The sequence below is a fragment of the Seriola dumerili genome, unplaced genomic scaffold (genome assembly GCF_002260705.1).
Source record: "Seriola dumerili isolate Sdu_G_001 unplaced genomic scaffold, Sdu_1.0 BDQW01000044.1, whole genome shotgun sequence".
Classification (NCBI taxonomy): domain Eukaryota; kingdom Metazoa; phylum Chordata; class Actinopteri; order Carangiformes; family Carangidae; genus Seriola; species Seriola dumerili.
The window spans coordinates 3,848,990-3,868,420 of record NW_019174299.1 but is presented as its reverse complement, the minus strand read 5'-3'; the positions used below and the strand labels follow the sequence as shown (position 1 = coordinate 3,868,420).

Genomic DNA, 19,431 nt, shown 5'->3' with positions numbered 1-19,431 from the left:
CCACCCCCCAAAGGCAATTAAAAGACAAAGTAAGGAGGTAACGGAGGTGCTATGCTTCAGATAAGAGTTGAGGTGTTCGTTGCAGCTAGTTGGGCTCCATCAGCACCTTGTACGGCGGATCCACCCCCCAAAGGCAATTAAAAGACAAAGTAAGGAGGTAACGGAGGTGCTATGCTTCAGATAAGAGTTGAGGTGTTCGTTGCAGCTAGTTGGGCTCCATCAGCACCTTGTACGGCGGATAAAAAAGTAGTAGGAATTTTGATGAGGGTAAAGTTTACGTATAATACAGAAAGAGAGCAAAAAAGTTCAGATTCTACGCAGTGTACGCCATTATCTCTTCTCCAGCAAATACAGCAAACTGTAGAAGCAGACGACAGCCCATCGTGTCGCATACATGCACACAAAGGCCCCGCAGTGGATACGACACTGTGAAGCCTGTAATGTTCTTCTTGTTGGGATTCAAAACAGTTTCTTAGGGCTGCTGATATATTGAATTAAATTATAGTAGAGCGTGCATTTTTCCTCAAGTCTAAACAGCAACAGAACAGCTTTACAATGATATTTATTACACAGCTATTTCATTTAATTGCATTAGATTCGAGACTGAGTCCACCTTTGTACAAAGAACAACTGATGCAATATTGTGATTTAATGTAAGACATCAGGCTGCAACTAATGACTTTTCTGTTGGGAATTATCTGTATATAATTTGTTTTTATTAATAGTTTGCATGTTTAGTCTATAAAACACCAGATTACAAAAAAGACCATCACAGTATTCCAGAGTCTGAGTTTGTTTTTTTTTTTGACTATACAATGATATAAAACAAAGAAAATCAACACATCCACACACTTCAGAAGCTGGAACTAGAGATTTATTTTCTGCATTTCTACTTAATAAATGACTAAAATGATTAATTAATTATCAAAAATGTTGGTGATGAATTTTTTATCAACTGACTGATTGTTTATTTGCTGATAATTGTTTCAGCAATAATATGACATACGTGTATCTTACATTGTCCCTTTGTCACAGCCACCAAAACTTGTTCGCTGATGAAAAATGTCATGTGACATCTTCAAACATGATTTGCACACACCATCGCCAGTAAAACAGAAGAAATTACAGTTTGAGCTAAATTTTTATGGTATCACACATTCTCCATCATAAAAAATATAAAACACTTGATTTAAACACAGTTACTTTGACACAATGATAAAGTTTCATTGCGCTCAGAGTCTCACTACCTGCCCTTTTGGCTGAACTGGGACCTTGAAAACCACAGAGCAGTCACCACAAAAGAAACACATTTGTATGTTTGTGTGTGTGTGTTCTCCATATACAATGCAGCAAGTGTGCGAGTATGTAAAGAGGGAGGAAAGGGGGGATGGTGTGGGGTGGATGGGTGGGGGGTGGGGGGCACCTCAATCCCACATCTTAGGTCCCATTCCTGCTTTCAGAGAAGGGAGCCAGATGAGGAGAGTGAGACCTGGAGCACATTTATATTCATTACAGAGAGACAGTTTGCTCTCACTCTGCCAGTCCAGCCTCGATCTCTCTCCATCTCTCTGTCACACACCTCAGCCCCACCGGGGAGGAGAGTCTGACAATCCAACAGACAGATAGATTCAACTTCCTCTGTATAAACAACAGCTAAGCGAGGTGATGGCGCATCAGGATGAGAGCTGTGGGACGCCAAATGCCCAGATACTGACCATGCTGTTCCAGCCACACTACATACAGTAACCACAGCACATGCTCATGTTGCACTCAGTTCATCCGCTCATGGTGTAATAACACGTGTGCTGCGACATTATCTCCATCTGTAAATTTTTACATGGCGGTAGCATATATTTCTGCACATATGTTATCTCCATCTGCAAATCTGATAACGTGAACAGCTTACAATGCATATTTATACTGGAGGACACATTTCTGTTCATTTGTTTATCCATCTGTGCTCGTGACAATCTGAATAGCTGGTGATGCACATGTCGCCTGCACAGCCGCCTTGTCCTACAAGTCTGTCTATGAAGACAATGCATATTTAGCTGGTTTATTTTAAGTATGTCACAATATGTTTCAATATGGCACTGTTATCTTTAGTGTAGTGTCAGATGAGGATCAGCTGTCATTTCTTCTAAGCCTCATCTGTACTTTAAGCTGTACTCAGCTGTGTATTAAGCTGCAAGCAAATTTGCTAATATTAAAATGTCCCAACATGTATGTTAATACGCTCATACAATTATCACTTTCCTTCTCTCTATTAGCTGGCTAATAGTGGACAGGGCTTATCAATTAAGGCACTCATGTGTGGCAGCGTTGCAGAGTGGACTTACTGTTACTGACTTACTGGCCTTCTGTTGGCCTGTTTGCCTTCTTGTCTTCTGTTGAGAGCTGTTCAGCTAACTCTAACTACCTCCATAATGTTTCCTTTTGAAACAGAACTTGAACAAGAACGTCTTCAGCAACAGTGCTTGGGCTGCTCACACACATGCACACTTCATGTTAGAGATTGGCCATAGCCAGACATTAATAAATGACTGCCAGTCATTCTCGTAGCACATGCTAACATTTTGTCACTGACATTTGGCATGTTGGCATGTATTATTCTTAATGTGTATCTGTAATTGCTTTATTATATTAAGTACTTCTAGATATTTGAAGCAAAATTGCTGGAGCTGTGTTAACTGCTCTGGCAATTAGCATGCTTCATGCCATTTCACCTCTGAGGACATAAAACTGAACTGATCTTTTTGTGAAATTGTTGAAATTGTTACATCCTACATGTATATAATATTTTTCACTTTTACCCTCTTCAAACTGTCCCCTGTCTCACACTATGGGATAGTTAAGACACCACATTTTATCTGTTTTTCATTGTATTTTATTGTACAGCACTTTGGTTGTTTTAAATTAGCTTTATAAATAAACTTGATTTGATGATTTGATATAATACATCAATAATATAATATTTTCACAGATCGATATTTCTGTGGCTACACAGAGTCAATTCACTGTAATATTACACACGCTCTTCAGCGTCCAGCAGTCTGGTGGTTAAGAGGAACACAACAGCTAACTGAACGCAATGTTTCCGGTTCAGTTCCAGCCAGGTACCTTAGTTGCATGTCATACCCCTCTCTCTCCCAGTGTTTCCTGTCTGATCTGTATCATTGCTATCCCAAAAAGGTGTATGTAAAGATGCTGTAAAGAGCACTGTAAAGATGCACACAGACAAAAGCTGGATTAGTATAAAAAAGTCAACTTTACCCCAAAAACCCAAGTAATGCCATATGGCGATGACTTGAGGTGACCAGGCCTGCTGTGAAAGAGGAGGTAAAGACTGACAGAATAGAGAGATGGAAGGCCTTCAGGAATTCATTACAGCTATTGCTCATTCTCTCAAAAATAGAAAATAAATTCATTATAAAAAAGAAAAAACAAAAACGCACTCTACATGCAAGCACACACACACACACAACAAACGTGTCTCCATCTAAATTCCCTTTAACTTGCAAAATGAAAGGGAAACATCAAATACACAGAACCACCCACTAGCCTCTCCCTTGGGGACCCACTTCCTGCTGGGAGGAGAAGAAAACGGGTGGCACGGTGCTGAGACACCACCACCAGGTGGACAGGGGGTGGAGCTGCATGATTTGACTGCTGCAAAAAAAGCTGCGATACTGGAGTGTTTAGAGGGTCACCTTTGCGCGACAATAGGCAGCGAGTGAAAGAGTGAGGCACAGAGACGGGCTGCAGAGTTTAGACAGGCACACTACAACGATTGAAAACATGCCAAAAAACTGAGGGTAAGTGACAGAGTGTTGCAGCTTTGAGCGTATGTATGACGCATTTCTGAACGTAAATCAAATGCCCACATGCTAGCTCACTTTTTCACAGCTTAGAGTCAACCCTGTGCTCTTCTAACAACCCCACCACCACCACCACCACCCGCTTCCCCTCAGCTCTGGTGAGAAATCTGACAGAGGGTTAATGAAGCCTGTTCATTATAAGGTCAGATTCCATTAAAGGCAGACAGCAGCTCCAATGAAACCTTACAGGGAGCATGTGCAGATGTATCTCTGGGATCAGCAAGACTGATCAAGTGAAGTAGCTAACCCCCTTTTTCTAAAAAAAAAAAAAAAAAAAAAAACTATACAGAGCTGGCTGGAGGTACACTTCCTGTCAAATAAGCACATACACAGGAATCATATGAAGGAAGTGTTTCCAACTGTCTGTTATGAGAGATTCAAGAGTTTTGGCTGCAGACAAGCAAATGGTCATATAGCGCCAAGATGTGTCTGGCATTATTAGCAGGAAAATCCAAACTATATGAGAGGCATCCACAGGTGAGACATCAGGCAAAGGGAAGGAGAACCGTCTCTCAGGTGTGAACGAAAGACACACACATGTGAACGAGGCTGGATGTGGAACATGTATGAAAACATCTGCGGTAGAACAGTGTCTGTCCATGTCGCCAGAGGCACTGCTAATAGCCCTGACGCTCACTGAGAGAGAGAAAAAGAGGGTGAAAACAGGGATAAGAGAACGCTGGGACAAGCGGGCACACATGCATGACAGGGCTGAGCGCAAGCTCGGCGGCAGGTTGGGGGGGGGACCCTGGAGTGTGTCGGATCCAGGGCCGCAGGAGGTGTGATGGATTAAGAGGCACTGGCAGAGACAGAGGCCCTCCCTGAACCGTGGAGCTAACCCCAGTGAAACAACATCACCATCCCTCTGCATATCACTGATGGTGTCTTCTCTCACTATCTCTCCTTTTTTTTTTTTTTTTTTTAACTCTGTCTTGTTTTTTCTGCTCGTTTTAAGCCATCATCTAAATGTCCCATTTTTCTCTGCCCCTCTTAAACCCACAAGATTGCTATAGAACCAGGCAACCATGCCGATGCCACACTTCTTCCTCACTGCTTTAGCCCTTTGTTTTGATCACATTTCCTAGTTTAGAAGATATAACATTGCGTACTAATTTGCGCAGTTAAAATATAACAAATCTCACAGAGAAATGGCTTAACCAAAATTAATAATGCAAATATCTGTGCACTGATCACTACTATGAGTGCTAATATCAATTAACTTAATATTGGTGTCATCTTTAGCAATAAGCAGTCATAGCACTGATGTTTTGGACTACATTTCCCAGAGATCACGCTGCAGCGCTTTGACAGACGGCTGACATATGAACATACTGAACAAATGGACTGTTGCACTGAGATTAGTAAAAAAAAACAAAAAAAACAACCGTGTCCATAATAAACAGTGATAAATAATCACTGCAAATATTAACAATGTGATTACTCTGTAATCCCTTATTTACTCAGAGCTGCATGCCACATAACGGACAGTAAACAGTCAAGTCAAGGTGGTATGAGAGTAAAATCGCATCACTACATCATCATTCATCATTTATATTTATATATCATATAGACAATGGCCGACAGTGGCTTGAAGCTATTTGAGCCTGATGTAATGCCAACAAAAGACACAGAAGAATAGAAAATTTTATCAGCATTTGGCCCCTTGCCATCATCCTTTCTTCTACCTCTCTATCTCTCCATCCTTTCTGATCTTCCCTAAATCTCTGCTTTGCTGTGGTGTTACAGAGCTGACCAGCTGCTGTGCAACTCAGTGTCTCAGTGCAAAGGTCCGATCCCAAATCCAAACTCAAACATTCACCTGTATGTAAAAACCAAAGTCAAAATGTTAACACCTGGTCTCTCTCAAGTTCCCATATTTTGCCAGAAAGCTGCAATTTTTTAGTGACTGTCTGATAAATACGTCACTACACACACAAATACTGTTACCGCAATGACTTTCAGTCTCGGTAAATCCTATTACACATGCAAATCAATGTATTTGCATACTCTTCTCCTAATATTTTGCACACTCAGCTAGAAACATCAGATATTACTTATTCAATAAGAGCGGCCTGCGAAAAAAAAAAAAAAAAAACCTGCACTGCTGCTATACTTATATTGGCAGCGGTAACAGTTTTGCATGTGATTAACACACAACGCTTGTAAATAAGGCCCCGTGTATGCATATGTGTACATAAACACTGCCATCCTGTGAAAAATCCAGAGTGGAGCTTTAATTCCCACGTGTATAGACCTTCAGTCTGCGCTCCTGTAATCTGTCCTTGCACTCCGCTCCAATGTGATCAATTATCCATCTATACTCACGACACTTATGTGACAAAACCTACACTTTGACACAAGCACAGACACACACACATACACCAGAGTGAGCCAAATCCACAGTGAAAATTTGAGACTTGAAGAAATAAAAATTATATACTCTGAGGCAGACATCAAACCAGTGAGCCCATGTAGCCAAGATAACTACAGAGAGGTGCTTTCTAAATGACAAAATGATACCGGCTGCAGCAAACCCACAGCTCTGTCTCACTCTGGGTCTTCTCCTCCAGCACAGAAATCCACTAAAACACAGCAAAGTCTGCCTGAATGTCAAAATAAAAAATCTTTTTTGACGATATATCTCTTCCTTTCCCCGAACTAAGATGATGGAGAATTTCTGCATAATCGCTCCTTTCACCTTCATCCACATGACTGTATTGGATGTGCTCTTACGCGTTACCCTCGCTGTTTATTTTCCGCCCTGCAGAGGCTCTCTGCATGAGGTTTCATTCTCATGAAGTGAGCTGAGCCTGAAGCAAAAGGGAGGAGTGAATGGAGGGAGAGGGCTTTGTTTTGTTACCGCGCTCGGTGCAATGATGCAATTTATAATTAAAATGCAAATAGAATGACAGGGAGTCTCTCTTCACCTTGTTTTCACTTTACTCCAACATTCTCAGGGGAGGCCCATCTCTGCCCAGGATCTATGTATCCAAGCCAGTAAATCAATTTTCATATGAGGCGCTGAAATCAATTTGAGATTTAGGCTATACAAAATTTTAAGTGCGAGCCACTGCTTAGCTGAGAGAAATCTTAGATGCATGGACAGAAACATCCAGCCCGTAGCTAGAGAACATTTTTCTACTTTGCTATGATGATGTGTGAGGGATTTTTAGAAGCTCACATCCCTGAACTGAAGGCTAAAAGCAATTATTTCTGCAACAAGAAAACACAGGCCTGTCTGACACATACGCCATTGGCCTGTCTCTGTTTTGACTATAGCTTATCACAATAGGTGCCTCAAACATCCCCTAAGCTTCAATCTCAACAAACAACAAAGACAAATGCCATGGAATGAATCATTTGGGGGAGTTTTATTTCAAAAGTGTGCCTGACAGAAAAAACAAGGGGGGGTGGGGGGTGGAGAGGAGGCCTTTTTTAGTGGTTGTCCTTCAGCGTGACTTTGTCATGTAACACATTTCCAGCTCAATTATCTGCATCCAGTGGATTTCAAACACATTTAGCAAGGACCAGAGAGCTTGGTAATTAGCAGGAGCCCCGGCTCATAAGGGGTCCAAAAACAAAGCCTGTCTTTAGCTCTATCTTTATCCCCTCCACTTGTCTAATCTCTTCTGATCCTTCTCTTTTCACACTGGGTGTTGGACATCATATATGCACTCAGTCAATACTTTTATATGCTAACAGGTTTCAGCTTTTATGGACCAGAGCGTGACGCAAAATGAGATACCTGATCCATGAGTGTAGGCTTAGAAAACAAGTCAATCTGACTACAGGATGCCACTTAAAACACATTTAATTAAATATCAGTTACTTCAGCAAAAAATGTACAAACAGAAATATAGTATGTGTACTCACAGGAAGTTCTCCATAGAGTAGAATACGTGGCACTGTGATCAGATTTCAGCATGTGACAAGATAAAGAAAGAGATATCAAGCTTAACCAACCTCCTAATGCTGCACTGTGTGAACCACGAGGAGTGATGAATCTTTGATGAGGCACACCACCTTTGTTCTTGATACAAAAGCTTAACAAACTATCAGTAACTACAATGCAAGCCAGTCTAATATTTTCCTGTCAAGGAACCACAACTTGTAGTTGTGATGACATTTAACACAGACACACAAAAAAAAAAATCAATCCAATGTTCAAAAGTACATCATGACATTATTAGAATTCTACACATAAAGGTTAAGACCATGTCAGACCCTGGCCACCGACAACCTCCTCCTCCTTCTCCTCCTCCTCCTGGTACTACTCCTCCTGTTTTCCATTTTAATTACAGTTTGAAATCATGTCAGCTTGCTTTGGCACACAAGTGTAGCCTTAGGTAAAACTGCTTTCTGTCTGTCCTCAGATACCTACTAGGCTCATTTCAGCAAGGGACAATCTTAACCCCCCCCCCTTCACTATTTCACTACACGGTGCTTTGTCAAGAACCGCTCCCTATTTGGTAAAGTGTACTTTACTTACATTCAGCCATTTTATTTCAGTCTGAATTCTATTTCAGCATTTATGTACAATAAAGCCATAAAAACATCTCTCGAAGGAACATAGAATATATAATTCAATGGCTCCCTGTTGTTCTTAAGATGACAGTGTTAATACAAAATAAGTCTGCATTATTGGTGCACGAAATCTCATAATAGAGTAAGCCACAGAGTTTTTAATATGTTTAATATATAGAGAGTAGTGGATGAGTAAATAAGGGAGCAATTGCAGACCCACTGAGTTTTTCCTCCCTCCCCTCACTTTTATCCATTTTCTCCTCGCCATACCCTTCCCTCGCTCCAACAATTATAATGATGAACAGTGCCGGCAGCAGTGCAAGTCACTGAATTTGCGAGATGTCATCTTAGACAGAGGTGGAAGGAGTCATGTGGGCAAGAGAAAAAAAAAAAAAGGGAAAAGGAGGAATGGGGAGGGTAAACTCGGTGTGGATCCATCCCACTAAAGTCCAGTGTTTGTGGAGGAGAAAACAGAGAATAAAAAAATGTTTAAATGTATCCTCAAAAAACAGGAAACATGATTGAAAACAAGGTGTAGCAGAACGTCCATTTAGCTGTTCAGTGTTCTCTCACATACCCAATGTGTGTCTGTCTCTGGAGACAGAGGAGTGAGCTGGGAAAAACATCAATGAACCAAGTATCAGTGAAAAGCAAACATCTCTTTGTGAAGTAGATATGTCTGCCTATTAGCATAAAGTACTTAAAAGCCAAGTGGAGCCACACACACACACACACACACACACACACACACACACACACACACTGAAGAGGAGCCAATTAAGATCAACTGTTCACTTAACTTGTCATACTGTCATATCACTGATCACTGTGTTGAAATAAGGGGATCAAGGGTAATCTAGTGCCATGGGGGGGGCGCATATCTTCACCTCAGGGAACATTATTCCTGCTTCTTACCAGATGTCACATTTAATGTCCCTCTCACTGGAGAAGTTCACATCTGAGTCCGTTGAGCAGTAACAGCTAAGGCAGGGAGCCTTCACGCAGGGTCATCATAAGCGGTGGTCCTGTGTCATCCGCTCAAGAAAACAGAATCAGTCATTTTAGGAAGGGCCCCAGTATGATATATGTTTACGTTCATGTCCCAGGCGGCCAGAAGAATTATGACTGTTCAGTCGTCGTCTGTCTGTCAGGGGCAGGGGAGAAAATCATGTCTTGTTATCGTAGAGCGACAAAGGTGGACGGATGGGTCAACAAAACGTCAGTCAGTCAAGTCATGACAACAATCATTCCTGAATGATTTGTTGTTGAAAAGTTCCCTAACTTTAACAAAGTGGTCAGGCTAACTCAACCATAACTCAGTTACTTATTTCAATCCAAACCATGATCTTTCCCTAAACCTAACCAAACCTTAACCAAACCATAGCACTGTTACATCATAAAGCTGTTTTATTTTTCAACTGTAATTTGAAACAGTTGTGGTAGGTGCAGACAAATGATGCTGTCTGGCCGACAAGGGCATCAGATCAGAGAAGTATTTAGAAGTAGTTAGATGTTAAAAGTGAAAAAAACAAAAACATCACACATACAGGATCTCAAAAGTCAAGTAAATTCTAAAGTGATGTTTGAAATGCTGCAGAATGTAAAATGCAATTAGGTGTGTTTCCATCCGCTCTACTGAGGTGTATAAATTGGCTTTCTGAATGCAGAAACTCAGAGTACACGTCAACAAGAGAAGTGTGAAGTCGTCAGAAACACATAAATGCAAGGCAAGATGTTTTTCTCCTTTGGTGTCTACTGATGTGAGGCCACATTTCATAACACCCAGAGACGAAAACAAAGACACGTACTTAGCAATGATGTAACGCACTAGCTAATGGTTACAAACCCAATGCCATTCTAGATTTAATCTAATGAGTGAACGCGTCTATCTCACTATTTATTCCATAATTTGTCAAGCAGGGAATTCATTTTATCAGAAGGGTTTTCAGTCCTATCCTGCTTCTCTCATTCACCACAGATAAAGAACTCACATAAATACTCATACTGTGTGGGAGAGTCTCACAGACCACTGAGGAGATTTGGAGACAGGGAGACAGGTGCACACGGTGCTCTCTGTCTTATTGCTTTACTGTTGCTCTTTTCAGTGAGAGGAAGGGAGAGGAAAGGTAGCCGCGCTAATAAGTTCAGTTATATCCATCGGTTACACTCGGTACGACAAGGGTTACTCCTGTGTGTGCCCTGACGTCACTCTGCCTCCCAATTACCACATTTACACACATATACACACTCACACGCACATTCATTGATATTCAGTGAGAATTTTAAATGCTCTCCATTAAATTCATAAAAGATGGATTTTCTTTTAAAGCCAAAAGTGATCTCTTCACCTTTTATGCACTGTTATCTATACATTAAAGAGCACATACATTATACAGCGAGGGTTGTAAATGAGCCATCTCACCCTGAAAAGTGTCAAACCAGAGTTTTGATAATAATTAAAAAAAAAAAAAAAAAAAGAAAAACCCAGAAATACCAAGGAGACTAAGCACAGAAAAATACTGCTGGTCAGGTGACACTACAAGTAGAAAAAAAAACAACTTTTAAAATAAAAACATTGTTAAATTTTGCCTGTGCCCACTGCTCACAGTGTTTTCTCCCACTTTTAGCTAATCATGCATAAATTAAAAGTGAAAGTATATTCCAGTTGTGTGGTGTATGGTACGTTAATGTGGTTTCAATGACACTACTATATGTTTTTCATGTTATATCTGTATGGAATTTCCATTTTAGGAAGTATATGGCATTAAATATGCTACAATTTTGATAGTTTCAATATTTACATATAATTTTCAGGTGACATTTTCAATATTCACTCCCAGAGGAACCCAGTTGAGATAGTGGTGGGTGTTGAGTGCCTGCAGTCGTACGTCTCTGTTTAGCTGCTGGCACCTAAATGCCAACCTCCATCCTTACAGGACTGAAGTGGAGAAGACTGCAATGTTGCAGCCACAAGCTGATGCCAGACGACTATGAATGTGTCATATCATCTGCATTAATCAGCCAGCAGTCTGATTTGAGATCAGTTCATTACCTGCACACAGGGGCTCTCAGAAAAGCCAGCATGGAGGAATCAAATCCAAACCTCCACGACACTATTAAGATAACACCCACGAAATACCTGCTGGTGTTAGTAAAGGTGGCGAAACCCTGTCTGTCATCCTCCAAATCCATGCCTTCCTAATTCATGTTAAGGTTATATGTGTTCCCCTCAATATTCTTTGCGGCGCACAGCCTTTTGGAGGGTCATCAGATGGTGTCTGCTGCTGTAGTCGCTTCTGAAAGCAGGAAATGCCAGGCAGATAAAACTGCTATACTACCACAAACACACACACACACACACATACACACAGTGACATTTCAGATTGCCACAGCAAATCTGGGACCGTAACCAACAGTTACGCTCCGAATCCAAGCCTTCTTAATTCATCCCCCTCTCTGTCACTATCTCTGAGAGCACTCCTGCCACTATCAAACTTTTAGCCCTAAAAGCCCAGCGTCTCCTATTCTGCCGTTTGAAATTACTCATGTTAACTATTCCACACGTTTTTGTCTAAACGGCTCTGACAAATCAGTCACATTGGGCTCCCTTTGGTGGAGACCCCTCCGGAGATTATCACTCTAATGAAGCCATTTAAGTCAGCCAGGCACACCCCGGTCTCTGAACAGCCAGTCAAAAGCACCAGATAGACTTTCTGTGCTCCGGCAGATGCCAAGATGGTGGCAACGACAGGCAGTGATGGACAGAAGGGACAGATGCAGATAAACAGAAAAAGAAAGAGAGGAGAAAAAACCCAACAGTGGGAAGCCAGACAGCATTCATCTTAGGCCATGTGGAAAATATAAAGACGCCATAAACACATAAAGATAGTATGAGTTTGTAATAAAGGGGTGGTACAATGAGAAAGAAGGGAGAAAGGCAGGAAGGCAAACAAGCACAAAAGGAGACGGTGATGGGACCTGCTTTTTTCTTACACTGATGTATCCGAACACAAACAAAAACAGGTTTTGTTCACAGAATAATAAGACCAATGAAAAAAAAGATCAAGACAGAAAGAAAGCAAGGAATGTCCTGACAGATGGAAACTGAGAATGCAAAGCAAACAAGGAAGACAGTTGTCAAAACAAAGTCCAGTGTCTGTAACTTTACAAAAGCAAGCTGGACTTGTCTTGAAGAACAGGACGAGCTATTTTCTTCAGCCATTCACAGAATACCGCTATGAAGTTGTGTCTGTGACATGCAGGTGTGGTCATTTGATGCCATTACGATATCTACAGATAACAGTTTGAGAGACGTTATGGGATGATTTATGTGCAGAGACAAAAAGATAGAGGTAGTGAGGAGGACAGGGAAATGAGGCAATACACAAGTTTTGATATTTACAATAACACATTTTCAATGCTGTGAAAGTCAACATCTCACAGAAAACCTTTCAGGGAGGCACCTGTTGTAGAAAAATAGAACAAAACATTAACATCCATTTAATCTCCTAAATTTGAGTTGAAGTAATTTGTGCTCATCTGTTTTCAGTGAACAAACAAACACTGAAGCAATTTGGCATTTAATAATAAATTAGGACAGATAGTAAAACAGCAGCATTTTAATGAATGTCTAAATCTGTACCAAGCATTACAGTTATAGTATAATAAGTGAACTCTATGGCTGGAAAGTAAGTATAGTGGAATTGTAATGAAATAGAAATGAAAAAGAGGTGCGTTATTGGATATCTGAAAAGAGCAGTATCATGCAACAAATGTGTATTTTTATTTAGTCGTGTGTTTCACTGAAATTTTACAATGAAAGCAAGAGTTTGGCTGAACTCCATTTAAACTTGATCTGCATAAAAGCAAATAATCAGACAAGGCACACTGACACAATGCAAACTAATTTACATCCAAGTACACCAATGGATAAGCAGTGATGGTCCACCTAGTGTCCTTGAATGACCACAATTTACTGCACGACTGACGGCAAACAGCGGCAGTCTGCAGTGTCATGAGAAAAGCAAGAAAACACAAAGGCTGAGTGCAACAAAACAAGAACGGGAGGGAAAACAAAGGAAGGAGGCAGCGCGGGAAAGAGAGCAAACAAGGAGGAAAGAAAGAAAATGAAGATACAGTGGGAAGAAAGGCAAGACTTAGTCGAGAGTCAAGACGTGTGTGGCCCATCAAAAAGGAACTCTACCAGAGGAAAAATATAAATAAAACACAATCATTAACCAGCTCCACCACACTTAACAAGGAGCTCAGAGAGATGAGGGAGGAGGCATAAGAGGAGAGAGCCGCAGGGTTGCCGCAGCAACTGAAATTAGAACCTGGGATAATAAGAGAAATGAAAATGTGTGTGTGGGACGACCCAGGTGAGACAGACAGAGAGAGAAAGGTTCATAGAGAGGATAACACTCATGTTAGCACCACTTATACAACGCTGTGATAAATAAAACGCCTCGATGTGTTTTCTTTCAAAATCTTACAAAGGCATAGCTCATTGAGGAAACTATAAATGTGCTCTCCTGTGATGTGACATCATCTAAATGAGAAAAAAACACACACTTCAATCATACAGTGTTCAAAATTATACAACTTCCAGTTATTAATCAAGTCAATTTTATTTGTATAGCCTCTAATCACAGTGAGTCTCAGAGGGTTTCTGGACACCCACGCAACAAAAATAAATTAAAATGATGCCTTCCAACCTCAGAACCTCTGAAAATCAGCGAAAACTCCCATAAAAACTTCATTACAAAAAAAACAGAAGAAACCTTTGACAGAGCTACTTATCAGTCAACAACAGACATGATATACAGATAATGATTTTTACAACACTATTATAAATTTGAAGGGACCCATTTCACCACAGCTGACAGACACAAATTTAGCTGTGAGCAGTTATCAAGCACCTTTGGTGTCTGCTTGGAGGTTGCCAAGAGACAGATAATGCCAACTGGAGGCTGGCAGTTTATAAGGTCTGAGTGTTAAGACCTAAAATGTCAATATTGGTCCCAAGGGAGGGAATAATTAAGGCATAAAGATCTAAAAGGCTTGTCACATATGGCTGGCCAGCTGTCACATCTGTCTGTTTATATTCATGCCAGTAACAACCAGGCCTATACTAAAGCAGCAGCAGAGTATGTAATGGCTGAGCATTAAATGTCAGCTGACTGAGCTACAACTAAAGGCTCGCACAAGGATGCACACGGAATGAGGAGAAGCTTGGCATTTCAAACAATACACCAGCTCCACTTCTCATTTTAGACGCTCACTCCCGAGTGGGTTGTCTCAAAAAGATCTATTCCCTGTGGTTCTACTTCATATATTCCCGGTGTTCGGTGTTATTGGAGGAAGCACGGCGGAACTAAGAGAAGGGAACAGTATTTAAGTGTAAACTATTTAACTCTGCAGAATTCCTGCAGGATGTCAGACTGCCATGTTACACAATTTATGGCAGCAGGCTCTTGCGGTGCCAATCCCTCACACTGGTGGACCTACAGTATAGGTGTAAACATCTTCTCTGCTTAATGTGTCATTGAGCACGACACTGAGCCACTTGCCATATTTCCAGGGGAACCGTCCTATGAGATTTTCCTCTCCACAAGATGACAGCAGTGATTTGTTCTAATTACTAAAGCTACCTACACAAGTTCACGCTTGTAGCAAACAACCTTTTGCAGTCATGTGAATAATGTCTGACCTCTCTCAGCAGCAAAGCATGTGTGACTTCCACACTGCACCCTGTCTCCTGCTTGCTTGCTTTTGAACATGACCACAGTCTTTTCCTAATCCAGACCTTAACCATAGAGTTTGTAAATCATAAACCCTCATACAACTTCTTTTTGGGACAGTCATACAAGACACTTTGGAAAGCACTGACAAACAACCTATTTTGTCCGTTAGGTAAAAGGACTTGCTGGTCGTGCTTTGGCCAAAGGAAGAGAACATTTCTCTGCAGGAATAACGAAGGTATCACATTTATGGACTTTCAACACCTTACTCAGCTTGTTTTGGTCCAAATCAGGGGACAAGTTGTTTCTTTGTTGCTTTTATGCATTGGTAGCTTTTATGATATAACCATGGACAACTTTCAATTTAGCCATAATTTATCAACAAAAGCCAAGTGGGAGGAAAATTAGACCAAACAAATCCAATTGCAGTCCGTGTCACTTCAGCTGAGCGTTGTGGACTTGCAGTCTTGGTTCTTTGTTTGTGCTGAGCTTTGGAGTTTATAAATGTGCCATGTACTGAAAAGGCATTTCACTGCATCTTGAGTGCAAGTTTGCCCTTGGTTCATTTTGTTATGCTTGGCTTTTCAAGCACGAGTAAGTACCAGCTATCAGATGACAACATCCATCTCCTTTCAGCCATAAAACTATTGCAGGGTCACTTCGTGTAAATGAAGGTCTAACTCCTAGAAAGTGCTTTGCAGTTCACTTGAGGTCAACATTTTCAGGCATATCAGTTATTTGATGCCACCTGAGTATAAAAATTCACTACTCTCACCTGTCTTGATGAAAAAAAAACGCAAAGTTCAAGGGTTTAAATAAACATCTTCATAACTGACTGGAGAAAACGCACCCGGCTTTAGACTACAACTGGAGCGGATCTCGTGATGTGGGCTGGGGTGGGCGAATACTGTGCATTGGGATTCACAGAGTGTGTGCTAACATAAGAGCCCAAAGTAAAAGAAAAACAATAAAATATATCCTTCAGGGGGAAATTATGAGAGCCTGTATGTTTCATGCCTCACCCCAAAAACTTCCCTGTGTTAATGAGACGGCCATTAAGCAAGAACATAAAGCGATCCCTGCTGTGTCCTGGTGCTGGTAAGTGTGAAGACGGTGTGTTGGGATGTGGGAGTGTGTGGCAGGCAGCTGGCAGCGTTGACTGACAGTTCAGGTGAGCGGCGTGGTCTGCTCAGGCGCGCAGATCCCGCTCCTCTGACTGATCTGAAGTGGCTTCAATTAACTGGAGCAGCCAAGTGTGAGGGAGGGGACTGAGGGAGGGGACTGAGGGAGGGGGGGGGGCAGGCCCCAGACAAGCCTCCTGACAGATTTTGGAGGGGGAAAGATGAGTGGGGCCCTCTGACAGGTCCTCTAATGCCCGACCAACCTCAACCTTTCTCCATCTCCTCGTAGCTAATTACTAAGTATCCATACGGAGACACTTGTCACTGTGATCACAGCAAATTGGCTGTAACTGCAGGGTCAAAGAGGACTGTCTTTCACTCACGTATACAGGCATACACACACGATACACACACATCTCGACTTGCACAAAAACAAAACTCACACGAGTTTTCATCATTTTCAATACTGAAACTATTTTGAGTTTCCCAGGAGAACAGAAATTAAGTCGCAACCAGAAAATCCAATATCACACACACTGCCTCACACACATCTGCAAAACCATATTCATGTTGATGCTGCATGATGCTCTGTCTGCATGATAATATAGAATGGGAGGTGATTAAAATATTCCAGCATTTCTCAACAAATCCTACACACAGATTTAATTTTCATGGCTATATACAGCAACACTGACGTTGGAAGACCCTGCCAAAGTGAAATGTTAGTTTCACTTTGAATATATGAAGGTAAATCACAATCCAAACGTGGGAACGCGGAGAATAGATTTGAAACGTGTCCTGAAATTTCTCATTTGCACAAACGGTGTGCTTTAAGTTTAAACCAAACAAACAGCAAACAAAACCCGTACACACCAGCAGGTTATTATGTCACATCAATAATGCATCTATCATGTATTATTTTCTCGTCTCAGCACACACAATAATGCGTGTCTTATGGCCTCTAACTGAATAGAGTGTGCTGTTTTACACTCTATTTGTTCTTGCTTTATGGCCGTCTTGCTGTTTTGCTAGTTTCACATTACCTAATTAACACAGGGAAGTTTTTGAGGTGAGGCATGAAACACACAGGCCCTCATAATTCCCCCTGAAGCATATATTTTATTGTTTTTCTTTTACTTTGGCCTCTCATGTTAGTGCATACTCTGTGCCTCAGTCCTCATTTCCCCATCTAAAAACCTGATCTCCTTCCACTTTTCTCAATTTTTCGTTTTTCATTATAACTATGTGCAATTTCGACCTTTAAATGACGACTGAATACTACCTGGAACTTACTTAGTCAACTGCAATTTATATGATCAAGTGTCTGCTGCATCCTCTCTTCTCTTGCTACTTGGTATTCCTCCACTGGTAGCCTTTAGATCTTCTGTCACCTTAATTCTTTTCAAAGGTTTGTGTTTTCAAACCATCTACCTTATTTCTTAACCGTCCAGTTCCTCTTACCCACTGCTTGGCTCCATGCTAGCCATCTGAGAATATCATAGGTATTGGTTTACTCAAAAAGCAAAACAACATGTAGCTTGAGCTTGAAATAAAATGACTAAAATTATAACTTGCTGACTCATTTTTTTCAGCATCATGTCTTCCAGAGCAAATTCTGTCTAGAAAACTTATCATGGTAGACTATCAAAGACAATGAATTCCATTAAAGTTTCAAAAGAATACAAAATTTCAACAAATTTACTTTAGACCTATAATGGTATTGTCTGTATATGTGGCCTGACAAATCAGTGCAGAGCACATGGCACCAGGAAGACAGCAATATTTATAAGTAGTTAAAAGTTTGTTTAAGACATAGAACACCTACTTTATTCAACAGGTCTTTGTGGCCTTGAGTTGTGATAATATGGTTTCAAACATTTTCAAGAAAACTAAAATTTCATATATTTTAATGTTTGTTGGTAAAATTAAACACACATCATGAGTTGAAACTGCTTCTAACAACCACTGTTTTCACCCCCCCACCCCCCCCCCACTCCTCCACAGTATGCTTGCCATTTCTCAATATTAGTACAGACCAATGCCCCCCTCTCCCTACCCCAAGATCCTCACCCTATTTGGTACTCACCTAGATCAAAGTCCCTCGCACATCTGTTCCGCTTGCTGCTGCCATGACTAGCCAGCTGGACTCTGTCCGTCAGGTCCCTCTGTCTGTAGGTGTGTCAGTGCTGCGTGTCTATCCCGAGCCTGAGCTCCTTGGCAAGCTGCAAACGCAAACAGCGGAAAGAATCAACAAGACTGTAGTTGTGAGAGCGAGCGTGGGTGTGAGCCAGTGCCTTATCATATTCTTGCAAGAGACTCCTTGTCAAGTTGACTGTTTGTGTGCGCATCTGTTAGGTAGGAGACTTGAATGCAGAATATTTTTTTGAGATAGAGTGTGTGTGAGCTTGCGTGTGTGTCTGCGTGACAAGATATTACAAAGACACACGTTTTACAAAGACTGTAGTGAGGTTTACACAGCGAGGCGGAACAAAGTGGGACAGCGGCCCTCCTTACGTAATTACACCCAGCATTAAAACACTAATCCAAATACAAACTGTACAGTTGCAAGAAAAGTATGTGAACCCTGTGGAATTAAATGATTTTTTCCGTTAACTGGTGATAAAATGTGATCTGATCTTTATCTACGTCACAAGTAAAGACTAACACAATAAGCTAATAACACACAATTATAATGTCTTGTGTCTTTATTGAATACAGGCGTTAAACATTCACAGTTCTGGTGGAAAAAGTAAGTGAACCATTGAGTTTGAGGAATTGTAGACCATTCTTCCTACAGAGTTGCTTCAGCTCAGACATATTCTCAGGATGTCTGGTGCGAGCAGCTCTCTTCAGGTCATTCCACAGCATCTCTACTGGATTATGGTCTGGGCTCTGACTGGGCTGCTCCAACAGGTGGATTTTCTATGCTTGAAGTCATTCTGTAGAAGATTTACTTTGATGTTTAGGGTCATTGTCCTGCCTCAGCAGGTGGACAACCACCCTGACATTATCCTGTAAGATACGTTGATAAACTTGGGAATTCATTTTGCCCTCGATGATATTGAGCTGTCCAGGTCCAAAGGCAGCAAAGCTCCAAATCATGATGCTCCTCCACCGTAAATCTCCTTTGGGATGATGTCTTCATGTCGGTATGGAGTGCCCTTTTTA

At 41.2% G+C, this 19,431-nt stretch overlaps 1 protein-coding gene across 2 annotated transcripts in view; it reads right to left on the bottom strand.

Annotated features, from left to right (window-relative positions):
* LOC111217752 (speckle-type POZ protein-like) overlaps positions 1-19,431 on the bottom strand; it is a 90,448-nt gene that overhangs the window by 49,536 nt on the left and 21,481 nt on the right. For both annotated transcript variants that reach the window (XM_022739734.1, XM_022739735.1), the window contains exon 2: positions 18,350-18,485. The gene's annotated coding sequence lies outside the window, so the exon portion shown is untranslated. The remainder of the gene's footprint in view (positions 1-18,349; positions 18,486-19,431) is intronic.